We start from the raw sequence: 14,409 nt of genomic DNA on the forward strand, positions 1-14,409 counted from the left end.
ATCAGTGCCGCCTATCAGTGCTGCATATCAGTGCCGCCTATCCGTGACCCCTAATTAGTGCTGTCTATCAGTGCCGCCTATCCGTGCCACCTCATTAGTACTGCCTATCAGTGCCCTTTAGTGCTGCCTATCAGTGCCCATCAGTGCCGCCTATCAGTGCCCATCAGTGCCACCTCATCAACGCAAATCAGTGAAGGAGAAAAAATACCTGTTTGAAAAATTTTATAAAAGAAACAAATAAACTTTTTTTTTTTTTCAATTTTTTTGCACATTTTTTAATTTATAGCGCAAAAAGTAAAGCGCCCAGTGGCGATTAAATACCACCAAAAGAAAGCTCTATTTGTGAGAAAAAAATGATCAAAATTTCATATGGGTACAATGTTGCATGACCGCGCAATTGTCAATCAAAGTGCGGCAGCGCTGAAAGCTGAAAATTGGCCTGGTAAGGAAGGGGGTATAAGTGCCTGGTAGGCAAGTGGTTAAATTTTCTGGGAGGAGACTTTGTGCACTTTGAGTGTCCTAGAAAGAGCTTTTGGACACCATGAAGGTCCCAGGTAGATCTATGGAGCACCTTGAGAATCCCAGGAAGAGCCTTGGAGCACCTTGAGAACACCAGGAAAAGCCTTGGGACACCTTGAGATTGGAAAAGCTTTGGAACTTCTGGGAATGTCTGAAGGAGTCTTAGGGCACATTGACAGTCCCAGTAGGATCTGTGGAGTACCTTGAGAGTCCTGAGAAAAGCCTTAGTGTACCCTGGAAGTCCAGGAAGAGTCTTAATGTGCATTGAGAGTTCCAAGAAGACTTAAGATGCCTTAGGAGTCCCATTAAGAGCTGTGAAGCACCTTGAAAGTACTGGGAAGCACCTTGAGAATCCCAGGTAGATCTTTAGAGCACCATAACAATCCCAAAACAAGCTTTGGAGCACCATGAGAGTCCAAGAAAGAGCAATAGGACACCTTGAGAATCCTAGTAAGAGCCTTGGAGCACTATAGACGACCTGGGAAGAGGATTGGAGCACATTGAGGAACCCAGAAAGAGCCATAGGGCACCTGGAGAATCCTAGGAAGAGTCTTGGGGCACCTTAAGAGTCCCAGGAAGATCCTTAGACCACCTACAAAGTACCAGAAAGAGCCTTAGGGCACCTTGAGAAACCTAAGAACAGCATTTGAGGAATCACAGTCAAGTTTCCAAGGCAGGTTTGAAGCTGACTGGTAGCTGTAAGAAACCTCTTAGTACTGGAATTATTTTTTATATCAGGATTTTATGTGCAATAAGAAGGGTTTTCCAGCATCACCAGCGGCTGTGTTCTAAGACCAACTGATCACTAATAGAAGGCAGTAAGGTGTACATTAATATAATTTAGTAATATCTAGGTGAAAAACTAAACTACCTTTTAGTTTTAGATTTAGAGTGGGGAAGGATTAGAACCTCATACTGGTTTTTTAATGCTATTTGGGGTTCTATCAAATATATTTTCTCTTGTTTTCTGTCCTGTGACAACGGTTTTGCTAGAGAGGAAATGAGGGAAAATCTACAACTGGGAAATAAACAAATAAAAATCATACAAAGATTCTAGGAAAATGTCAGCAAGATAAGGGTCCTAATATCTTTCCCTACTCTATCTGAATGAGTGAAGAAAAAAGTTTTGTATACAAGATGTACAGTTGTGTTCAAAATAATAGCAGTGTGTTGAAAAAAGTGAATAAAGCTCAAAATCCTTCTAATAGCTTTTATTTCCATACACACAAATGCATTGGGAACGCGACACATTCTATTCCAAATCAAAACATGAAGAAAAAAAAATCAAATTTGTGTTGTTCCTATAAAAAATTTGAAGAAAAGTGAATATTAGACAGTTCAAAAAAATAGCAGTGTTTGTATTCTTCTTTACAAACTCAAACATTCACTATATAAACTGAAAAATGTTTGAAGATTTTGCTTTCCTTTGAATCACTTAATGAATATTTGGTTGTAGTCGCACTGTTTCTGAGAACTGCTGTACATCTGTGTTGCATGGAGTCACCCAACTTCTGGCCCCTGTGATCAGGTATTCCAGCCCTGGATGATTGGACTACATTCCACAGTTCTTCTCTATTTCTTGGTTTTGCCTCAGAAACTGCATTTTTGATGTCACCCCACAAGTTTTCTATTGGATTAAGATCCGGGGATTGGGCTGGCCACTCCATAACGTCAATCTTGTTGGTCTGGAACCAAGATGTTGCACGTTTACTGGTGTGTTTGGGGTCGTTGTCTTGTTGGAACACCCATTTCAAGGGCATTTTCTCTTCAGCATAAGGCAGCATGACCTCTTCAAGTATTCTGATGTATTCAAACTGATCCATGATCCCTGGTATGCGATAAATAGGCCCAACACCGTGGTATGAGAAACATCCCCATATCATGATGCTTGCACCACCATGCTTCACTGTCTTCACAGTGTACTGTGGCTTGAATTCAGTGTTTGGGGGTCGTCTGACAAACTGTCTCCGGCCACTAGACCCAAAAAGAACAATCTTACTTTCATCAGTCCACAAAATGTTGCGCCATTTCTCTTTAGGCCAGTCAATGTGCTCTTTGGCAAATTGTAACCTCTTCAGCACGTCTTTTTTTCAACAGTGGGACTTTGCGGGGGCTTCTTGCAGATAGCTTGGCTTCACATAGGCGTCTTCTAATTGTAACAGTACTCACAGGGAACTTTACACCTTCTTTCATCTTCCTGGAGCTGATTTTTGGCCGAGTACTTGCCATTTTGGCTATTCTTCTATCCATTCGAATGGTAGTTTTTCACTTTCTTCCACGTCTTTCAGGTTTTGGTTACCATTTTAAAGCATTTGCGATCATTTTAGCTGAGCAGCCTATCATTTTCTGCACTTCTTAATATGTTTTCCCCTCTCCAATCCACTTTTTAATCAAGGTACTCTGTTCTTCTAAACAATGTCTGGAACGACCCATTTTCCTCAGAATTTCAGAGAGAAATGCACTGTAACCAGCATGTACAACATTTGCTGCCTTCCTTCCTTAAATAAGGGCAATAATTGCCACCTGTTGTTCAATGAATGAATGACCTCACTAATAGAACTCCACACTGCTATTATTTTGAACATGCCCCTTTCAATTAGTGATTCAATTACACAGAATCAGCAGCATGCATATTATGACTGTTGGGTCTGTTGGATTTCTATTACTCTACTACACCTGCTAGTAAATTATTTGCCATGTAGAAACATCATTTCTACCAAAAACAGTGATTGATCCGGTTAGTGATGTCTGACTGCTATTATTTTGAACACAACTGTATATACTTGTCACTTTCGGTTTCCTATACCATAGAGCTCATCAGAGACCTTCTGGTCCTCCATGAGATCTACGATAAGCCACTGGAACCGCCGGCTTTAGTTCCGGGATCTCCTGCGAGATGGAGATCGTGGAGAGGCATTAGCGGGTGGCGGGGTGACTGCTCCCTCCACCTGTAAAAGCAATCCAGCAGCTAATTAGCTGTTCAGATGGCTTTTACAAAAAAACCATCCACCGGATGAAAAAAAACAATACCAGGATGATGCCTGCAGCTGCAGACATCATCCTGATATACCAATTTATCATTTGAAACCCATCATATATGTACGTTACCAGGTCTTCAAGTGGATATTACTGTAGTACTGTGTAGGCAGGTGTGAAGAAATGCTGTAACGTAAGAGTGCTATATATACACTATATTGCCAAGTACTGGGATGCCTGCTTTTACATGCAAGTGAATTTTAATGACATCCCAGTTTTAGTTTGTAGGGTTCAATATTGAGTTGTTCCACGCTTTGCAGCTATAACAGCTTCAACTCTTCTGGGAAGGCCGTCCACAAGGTTTAGGAGTGTGTCTATGGGAATGTTTGACCATTCTTCCAGAAGAGCATTTGTGAGGTCAGGAAATGATGTCGGGGGAGGAGGCCTGGCTCTCAGTCTCTGCTCTAATTCATCCCAAAGGTATTCTATTGGGTTGAGGTCAGGACTCTGTGCAGGCCAGTCAAGTTCCTCCACCCCAAACTGGCTCATCCATGTCTTTATGGACCTTGCTTTGTTCACTGGTGTGCAGTCATGATGGAAAAGGAAGGGGCCATCCCCAAACTCTTCCCACAAAGTTGGGAGCATGAAATTGTCACAAAATGTCTTGGTATCAGGGGCGGACTGACAACTCATGGGGCCCCTGGGCAATAGGGGATCATGGGGCCCCTGTGTCCTTGCCCAAACTCAAAAAAGCCTATGAAAAAGATACCAGGGGAAACTCATGGGGCCCCCTATTGACCCCGGGCCCTTGGGCAGTGCCCGAGTTTCCAAATAGTCCGCCCCTGCTTGGTATGCTGATGCCCTAAGAGTTTCCTTCACTGGAACTAAGGGGCCAAGCCCAACCCCTGAAAAACAATCCCACACCATAATGCCCCCTCCACCAAACTTTACACTTGGCACAATGCATTCAAGCAAGTACCGTTTGGCAACTGCCAAACCCAGACTCGTCCATCAGATTGCCAGACAGAGAAGCGTGATTCATCACTCCAGAGAACATGTCTCCACTGCTCTAGAGTCCAGTGGCGGCGTGCTTTACACTTGGTGATGTAAGGCTTGGATGCAGCTGTTCGGCCATGCGAACCCATTCCATGAAGCTCTCTACGCACTGTTGTTGTGCTAATCTGAAGGCCACATGAAGTTTGGAGGTCTTTAGCTATTTACTCTGCAGACAGTTGGTGACTTCTGCGCACTGTGCGCTTCAGCATGCGCTGACCCCTCTCCGTCATTTTACGTGGCCTACCACTTGGTGGCTGAGTTGCTGTTGTTCCCAGTTGCTTCCACTTTGTTACAATACCACTAACAGTTGACGTGGAATATTTAGTAGCCAGGAAATGTCACGGATGGACTTATTGCACAGGTGACAACCTATCACGGGACCACGCTTGGAGTCACTGAGCTCCTGAGAGCGACCCATTCTTTCACAAATGTTTGTAGAAGCAGTCTGCATGCCTAGTTGATGATTTTATACACCTGTGGCCATGGAGGTGATTGGAACACCTGAATCCAATGATTTGGAGGGATGTCCCAATACTTTTGGTAATATAGTGTATATTATAAAGTGTGTATACAGCATATACAAATGCTAGTTCTTAAATATATGAGTTCCCCTTTAACTTCCCTGTAAATCATGTATAAGGATGTCCTGCAGCTGTCCTCCCAATTTATCCACAATACCAGCACAGTCAGTGTTCCAGGGGAATGGACATCTCCTCATGACAAACACAATTACTGGCATAAAATGCGCCTTCATTTAATTTAGTAGTGCATCTTGTTGTATCAGTCCACCACATAATCAAATTACTGGCCTACGCTGAGCTCTTCCGAGTTACATATCAGTAAAGAGGGAAGTCATTCCTTCATTGACCCCTTCAGAGCTTCCACCATCCTTGCCCAGCATGCCATGTTATTATTTCACTGCATTAAAGCAAAACTCCAGGCAGATATAAAAGACACAAATGAATGCCGCTCAGCAAGTAATACATTATTGAATGTATTTTTTAAATCCATGCACTGTAAGTACCTGAATGTGACCTGGTCTAAGACTCTTTAATTCCCTGTACAGCATGGCTGGCATGTAAGAAGAAGAAGCAGCACAAGGTGTCAATCAGTTCATATGTTAACAAGAAGCATGCTGATAGAAGGAGAGAACAGACTGACAGAGAGATGAGTTCCTCACTGCTGCTATCCCTTCACTGTCCAGTCACAGGCTGGTGTGGGTACCGGGCAACCAAGGCTCAGAGGAAGTGAGTTGAATGATCCTTGCCATCAGACTAACGAAATCTAGCAGCAGACAAAACAGTACAGGGAACCTCTCTGGATTGAAGGTGAATATTGCAGCAAAGGTTTTTTTATTTTATCATTTAACAGGGTTTTTATTCTTATCTTGTTATTTTTGGCTGCTTTAAGTGAATGTCTACAGTACCTACTGATGGACAAAAGGAAGTATTTGAATTGAATGGTCCATAAAGTAAAGGCCCATGTTCAGTAACAAGGGATTGTGGGAAAATGTATGGGTGTCAGCCATGATGGGGAAGTGGCTTTATCTTCTTGTGCATAAATAATTTAAAGTATGTAGCGCTCACCCCTAAATAGCCTGGTGATTTGGCCCCTAGGGCTCTTTCCCCAATACATGCACTAGCAGCCAGGCACACAGCCTCAGTCACTCTTCCGGCTCAGTGATCGGTCTAGGGGCATTCTTTTTGATGCTTTATTGAGAAAAACGTGAACCTGGAAGGGTGCAGGGTAACCATGGGATACTCCGGTAATGTTAAGTAATAACTTGAGGACACCTATCTTCCTCCTAAAGATTCTGAGCACAGTCCTTGTCCCAGTAAATAATCAGCTGAGCTACATAGGGACACCACGAACCATGTCCACTTTTAAGTACCTGCATGCAAGAGGAATGACAGCAGCACACAGTAACTGGAATCTCACACAATGGTCTGTACACACCAGGGGCGGACTGACAACTCATGGGGCCCCCGGGCAGTAGGGGATCATGGGGCCCCTGTGTCCTTGCCCAAACTCAAAAAAGCCTATGAAAAAGGTACCAGGGGCATCTCATGGGGTCCCATTCTGACCCCGGGCCCTCGGGCAGTGCCTGAGTTTCCAAATGGTCAGTCTGCCTCTGGTACACACTAATGCCTTTGGATAGATGATGCCTCCTTCCAATTTCTGCCAGACATATCTCCTCAGACCAGATCACCAAAAGAAGTGCCTCAGTCAGCTCCAGCAGAGTTTGCTGGAATAGGCCCTCCGAGCTAGCACAGCTGGAACCTCATTGAGCAAAATGAAGAAGCACAACTTGGATTGCCCATAAAGGGCGGCAGCCCTTCGGGCTGGTATCTCCTCCTCCTGGACAAGAACCCCTCTGCTTCAGGCCTCAGTCTATTTATGCTCCCTTCCAGCCACCACCTGGGCACCTTCCTCCTGGGTTTGGCTGGGACCACATTCATTTTCATACTGTAGATTTGCTACTCCCAGCCTACTGTTTTCCAGAACCATCCAGAAAATAGGGGAAGCAGGTAAACCTACAGAACTAAAGAACTAAATTTACCTAACCTAGCACCTATCTAGGAAGGTGCTACAAGTGGGGATGGGCAAAAAACCCATCAGTTTTCTTTTTCTGTGTCCCATTTAAGAGATTTCCCTTTATTTCTTGTCTTGTAGGCACAACAGAAAATAAGAGGAACTCTATAAAAAGTGAGGTTACCTGCTTCTTAGACTGTTATTACTGGAATAAGTGTCTCCATTGGAAGATTTCCCCTCTATTCCTGTTGTGATGACAATTTAGGATTTAACCATTAGCCGCCCGGCCTATAGCCGTTTGGCGGCTGCAAAAATGTTTCAGCTTTCCGGGTGCACGCCATTTGGCGTGCTCCCGCCAATGCGCAGTTTGCGCGGTTGCAGAGCTGCGCAGAGGCGCGATCTGTCATCGGCCGTGTACCTCGGACACGGCCGATGACAGATCTGAGTACCGGCCCCCGTTGCCGGTACCATGTGATCTGCTGTGACCAATCACAGCAGGTCACATGACAGTTGTATACAATGGATGGCTTCATTCATGCCATCCATTGTAAAATAGTGTCTAGCTGTGAATGGTCACAGCAGGTCACATGCACATGTCATGTGATTAGCTGTGGCCAAATCACAGCTAAGCACAAAAAAAAAAAACCAAAAAAAAAAACCGAATGAATAGATTTCATTCAGGTAAATGCTTGCTTCTAGCAAAGTAATTCTTTGCTATAAGCAAACTGTGTAAAAAAAAAAATACTGATCACTTCCCCAAAGTAGTGCAATGTTACTATGGTAACATTGTACTACTTTGGTCATAGTAAAATATGAAAATTTTTTTTAAAAAAATGTAATAAAAAAAAAAAAAAAAAAAAAAAAAATATATATATATATATATTTTTCATACTGTCACCAGTCAGTGTCCCTGTTCACCACCATGCCAGTTATATGATGATGCTGTACTGCACTGGTGACAGTATGTAAAAAAAAAAATAGTGAAAATTATTTTTTTAATTTTTTCATTTTCCGAAAAATTATGACAAAAAAAATACAACTTCAAAAAACTCGCCATGTCTGTTATAGAGTACGTCGGACTGTCTACTCTGCAAAAAGGGGTCATTTGAGGATATCTTTACCAGGGGCGGACTGACAACTCATGGGGCCCCTGGGCAATAGGGGATCATGGGGACTTGCTCAAATTCAAAAAAGCCTATGAAAAAGGTACCAGGGGCATCTCATGGGGCCCCCTACTGACCCCGGGCCCTTGGGCAGTGCCCGAGTTTCCAAATGGTCAGTCCGCCCCTGATCTGTACTATTCTGACATTCTTGGACCTCAAGAAATGTGATTGGCTGTCAGTACTTCAGGATTGATCAATATTCAGATCTATACCATAGTTTGTGAACTCTATAACTTTCCTACAAACTAAAAAATACATCCTAATTTGGGTTATTTTCACCAAAGACATGTAGCAGAATACATCTCGGCCTAAATTTATGAAGAACAATTATTTATTTGTAAACGTTTATAACAGAAACAAAGAAAAACGTGGGTTTTTTTTCAAAATTTTTGGTCTTTTTTTGTTAATTTAGCAAAAAATAAAAACCCCAGCGGTGATTAAATACCACCAAAAGAAAGCTCTAGTTGTGTGAAGAAAATGATAAAATTTTAGTTTGGGTACAATGTTGTATGACCGCGCAATTGTCATTCAAAATGTGAGAGCGCTGAAACCTGAAAAATGGCCTGGGCAGGAAGGTGTAAAATTGCCCGGTATTGAAATGGTTAAATTGTATAGTGTATGGCCACTTTTAGACACCTAAAATCTCCTAGTTGCGCTTTCAGTGTCATTAACTGTTAACAGCACACCAAGCACAGAAGCAAACACACATTTTGCCACATGCAAAAAAACGTGTGACAAATGCAGCGAAACGTGCAGTAAAAAACTTGCAACTTACACCACTCCAAAATGTCCCATGAGCTTCTTTGCCACGTGTAGAGCAGCCCATTGAAATCAACAGTCTGCTTTACTAGAGAAATGAGCCAAAAAATTTGTGCTCCAACTACTCTCGGTGTGAATGGGACCTGAAAGTGAAGTTGTTGCTGTGACAGAATGCGGCGTCTGACCCCCGCCCTTCTCACCAACTTGTGACCTAGCAGTAACCAGGGGCGGACTGACCATTTGGAAACTCGGGCACTGCCCAAGGGTCCAGGTTCAGTAGATGGCCCCATGAGATGCCCCTGGTACTTTTTTTTTTGAGTTTGGGCAAGGACACAGGGGTCCCATGATCCCTTATTGCCCGGGGGTCCCATGAGTTGTCAGTCCGCCCCTGGCAGCAACACTATAATATTAGCATAAGCGTCTGTAATACACACTGCCACCACAGACAGATATACATACAGTAGCACTCTTCAGATACAGGGATTCTTTAGTTTGCATTAAAAGCTTTAGAGACAGTTTCAACACTTTTCAAAAAAATAGGATTTATTACTAAAAAGGTCAAAATGGTGCAATTAAATATTTACAGAAAAAGATGTAACAAAGATAAAAAGAGAACAAGAAAACAACAGAGAAATAAAAGAAAGGAGTTCAGAAGGCAGAATACTTGCACTGTCCTTGGTTTGAGCAGAGTCCAATTGTCCGAACAAAAAGATTGCCTTGGCTCTCAAGTCTCTTAGATGGTTTCTGATTGATGTTAAAGAGCCTTTTTTTTTAATCCAGGCTGTCAGACTTTTTCTATCATATCAAAGGGGTGTCTCCTGAGAACAAATGACCAATCATCCAGTTTGGGGATGGGTGTTAGGCGGTAACCGAGGTTATAACCAAATCCCTTAAAATTTCATACTAAGGTCAATAACCTTCAATAGGTACAGGTAGCATCCTAGCAACTGGCAGATTAATATTCAGAATTATATTCCAAATGCAAAGATACCAAACATAGCATACCCTTGTCACTCAGGATAAAAGAGACTGCTTCTTCTCTCTTGTAGGCACTAATATAGTCATGCAAGGTCTCGTTTGACTCATATTAAAATGACCTATCCAAATATATACTTCATATTAATGTGCCCAGTTCCTGCTGAAATTTATGAATTGTATGAAAAATGACTCAAGTGGAATGTACGTTTTATGGCACGCTGTAGCTCTGATGGCCTAACAGGTCATGACTGACTGAGTTATTGTTTTACGATTGGGCAGAGGAAAGTGGTTTTTCAAAGAAGACCCCTTGAACCAGACTAATTAGTGGGTTACAGCCCTGGAGCTCATCTAGCTGTGTTTTATTTAGGATAAGGGGCCCCTTTGACCTCTGTTCACTTACAGCCTCACATTCCATTCAAAAGGGAGGAGGGAGGACAGGAGAGAACATGGCTGAGGCTGCATTCACATCTGTGTGTTTCTGAATGCATGGCAAATGGCACAGAAAATGTGAACTTTGCCATGTATTTCATAAATATGCTGCAAACATCCATCATGTTTGTGCTGTCATTACATATTTAAGTCAACCCAAGTGCTGGAAACGCACCAAAAAAAAGCGGTGACGCTGCAAAAAGTTCTGGAGCTTCTCTGGGTCGATTTTTGCGCATACGGCAGCCCATTCAAGCGAGTGGGCTGCCCTATGGGTGACAAGTGAAAATGCTCCAAAACACCCAATGTGTCCAACGGGAATGTGAGTTTTCAATATGTGGAGATGTGAACGGGGCGTGACAACTGAGTGTCTCCATCCACTCCCTCCTGTGTACTTGTAAAAAGATCGCCATGCACTATACAATCTGATCTGTACAATCTCTGTACAATTTCCTGTAGCTATACCAGAACTATGGAATAAAAGGACACGCCTGAACAATCTATTCAATTTGTATCAAATCAGACAGGCCCTTGTACTACATAGCTGATGGGAGATCCAAAGGACATTGCTCAATCAGATTGTATAGAAAGTGGGTGGAAGCAGGGGTGGACTGACCATTTGGAAACTCGGGCACTGCCCGAGGGCCCAGGGTCAGTAGGGGGCCCCATGAGATGCCCCTGGTACCTTTTTCATAGGCTTTTTTTGAGTTTGGGCAAGGACACAGGGGCCCATGATCCCCTATTGCCTCGGGGGCCCCATGAGTTGTCAGTCCGCCCCTGGGTGGAAGGTAGTATTGTAATGAGGGAGGTGTGGGCCAGAGTGGTGAACACACCCTATCACACTATGTTGTGATACAACAGGGAAGTGAAGGCTTCTGGGAGATGGACTACAGGAAGCGAATGCTGAAAGATTATCTACAGGAAGTGATGGAATGTAAAAATCATTTAACCGCTTGCCAACCCGCCGCAGTGTTTTTACTGCGGCAGGGTGGCACCTGTACGCACAGCGCCGTCTTTTAACGTCGCTGTGTAAAACAGGTAGGGGGCGCGCGTGAGGCAGCGGGTGTCCATCACCGGCTCCCGGCGGGTCATTTCCCGCCGGGTGCCGGTGATTACAAGTAATCACTGACAGATAGCACGGTCGCAGTGTTTACATTGCAGCTCTGCTATCTGTCAGTTCAGAGCACGCTGAACCTGAGAGAAGACTTTATCTCTGGGGATCAGCGTGTTCCTGTGACGTACACCCCCCACCCCCTAGTAAAACACTCCCCTCACACAGTTAACCCTTTCATTACCTAATAAAAGTTAACCCCTTCCTCTCCAGTGCCATTAGTACAGTGTTAGTGTTTTTTTTTGCACTGATCACTGTATTGGTGTCACTGGGGATGTCAGTGACCCCAAGTCAGTTCCCCCCCAGTGTTAAAATGTCCGCCATAAGTCGCTGATCACTGTCATAAATCGTTGATCACCGCCATAAGTCGCTGATCGCCGCCATTATTAGTATAATTAAAAAAAAATCCCAGTATCTTTCCCGCCATTTGTAAACGCTATAACTTTCACGTAAACCAATTAATTTACACGTATTGGGGTTTTTTTTTAAGCAAAGACATGTCACAGAATACATTTTGGCAGAAATTTATGACTAAATTTGATTTTTAAATTTTTTATACTGGACATGTTTTATAGCAAAGTCCAAAATATTGTTTTTTTCTCAAAATTGTCAGCCTTTTTTTTTCATATTGCAAAAAATAAAAAACGCACAGGCAATCAAATACCACCGAAAGAAAGCTCAATTTGTGAGAAAAAAAGGATGTAAATTTCATTTCTGTACCGTATTGCATGACCGCGCAATTGTCCGTTAAACTAGCGCAGTGCTGTATAGCAGAAAAATGGCGTAAATTGTAGTATTTATACCATAGTTTGTAGACGCTATAACTTCCACACAAAGCAATCAATACACACTTAGTGGGATTTTTTTTACCAGAAACATGGAGCAGAATACATTTTGGCCTAAATTTATAACTAACTTTGAGTTTACTATATATTTTTTATAGCTGAAAGTAAAAAATAGCGTTTTTTTCCAAAATTTTTGGTCTTTTTTTGTTTATAGCGTGAAAAATAAAAAGCGCACAGGTGATCAAATACCACCGAAAGAAAGCTCTATTTGTGTGAAAAAAGGACGTATATTTCGTTTGGGTGCAGCGTTGCATGACCACGCAATTATCAGTTGAATTAGTGCAGTGCCGAGTAGCAAAAAGAGGCCTGGTCATTAAGGGGGGTAAATCCTCTGGAAGGCAAGTGGTTAAAAAGTCCAAATAAGAGATTTTAAACCTCCTGTGGATAAGGTAAGTGAGAGAAAAGCACATCGGGATGGCTGGGCCAGAAATAACATAGGAAAACACTTCTATTTATTATGAAAAGTGAGTGTAAGGGACCTCCTAGCGGTACCTCTAGCAATCCACTGGTCAGGTGCTTCCAGAGCGTGGAGTCTAAGTCCCGGAGCACTTGTTCACCAGGGCCCCTGATGGTGGGGATGGACTTGGAGCACTCCGAGACCAGGTTGCGACTACTGGGCACACCCACCAATGGTAGAGGTATCTGCCGAGGGCTCCCGCAGAGTAAGAGCCTGATGTGAGGAGGTCGGGCGATCCCGACGGGATGGATGGCTGAGCAGGTGCAGGGTCAAACAAGCCGGGTCGGGAGCCGTGGGGTCTGCGAGGTACAAAACAGCGGGCAGAGAACAGTCGGGTCACATGCCAGGTCAGCAACAGTAGATCAGAACAAACAGGGGGCATCCAGGAGAGAGGTCAGGCAAGCCAAGGGTCAGGGCAGGAGAGTACAGCAATGTCAGAAGCAATCCGGGTCAGCAACTATCCAAAACACAGGTACACAGATCAGGGAACAGAAAAGGACCAAACGGCAACCAGTGACAGCTCAGGGCGATTTAAATACTGTCATTGGTGCCCGGTGCGCATCCGTGTCTCCCAGTGCGCATGTGCAAGTTTGCCGCCGCGGCCGGCCCGGACCTAGTGCCCGCATCCCCGTGCGAGGCGGCGCAATGCGCCTGCGCGGGGACCAACGCCGCGGTGATCCCTGACAGTGAGATTCTGCCCGAAAAGGTGGACTTATCCTTTAATATTTTACCTCCTGGTTACGGTTGCAGTTGTCACCGGGGGCAAATAGAGGAGTGAATCTCTCTAATTGGAACACAGACATCAACCTGACAGGGGTTCTAGCCCTTCCACACTCCACACTCGTTTACTCTTTGACAATGGACTTGGATCATCATGGCAGCTTGGCTGGTTAGATGGTCTTTGGTCTTCAAAGAAGTGATATAGTTGCAAAGTGGGGGCCCATCTAGAAGTATGGTGCTTCACCATTGGTGCCAGTTGTTTTAAAGAAGGTTTGGTCCCTTGGGAAGTCAAGAATGGTCAATTGTGGAACTGTCCCCAAGCTGTATTGGTGTATCTGGAAACAAAGGTAGATGTTAGTCAAGCTTTTTTGGCTATTGAACACCAAAGACCTCATATGATAACCAACAGTTGTTATGTTATATATGTTATGTTATGTATCGCTTCTCGGCCTTTTGGCTAAGATCAAGTGTAGTATCTGTTCTTATCAGTGTCCAGTGGGGGTGCCCCGGCCATTCTAGCTTTACAGGGATGGCTGTTGTATAGTACCCTCACTGGTATGATGGGGGTCTGGAAGGCTAGTACTGGGGGGACAGAAACCGGGGAGCCCACGAGTTAAGCTGGGGCCCTGGGAGTAATTCCCCCGAGGAGACCGGAAGGACCCAGTACCTCCTGATTTGGACAGATCTACCTTGTCTGGCCAGGGGCTGAGAAGGCAGAAAGTCCGCAAACTCAGTGCCCCCTGAGTAGACGCCCTCAGGGGTGCCACTAGTAACACCTGGGTGTGGGACCCCACTGTGTGAAGATGCCACATGGTCACTGTTTTTACACTCTTTTTGCACAGCGCCCTTAGACCAGGCCTTTTGGCT

At 44.0% G+C, this 14,409-nt stretch overlaps 1 pseudogene; it reads left to right on the plus strand.

Moving 5' to 3' along the window:
- The first annotated feature begins 13,979 nt into the window (after positions 1-13,979).
- LOC149461622 (U2 spliceosomal RNA) lies at positions 13,980-14,152 on the plus strand (annotated as a pseudogene).
- The last annotated feature ends 257 nt before the right edge of the window (positions 14,153-14,409 follow it).

This window comes from Staurois parvus, unplaced genomic scaffold, assembly GCF_062004578.1.
Source record: "Staurois parvus isolate SC_StPar_1 unplaced genomic scaffold, SC_StPar_1.0 ptg000196l, whole genome shotgun sequence".
Classification (NCBI taxonomy): Eukaryota; Metazoa; Chordata; class Amphibia; order Anura; family Ranidae; genus Staurois; species Staurois parvus.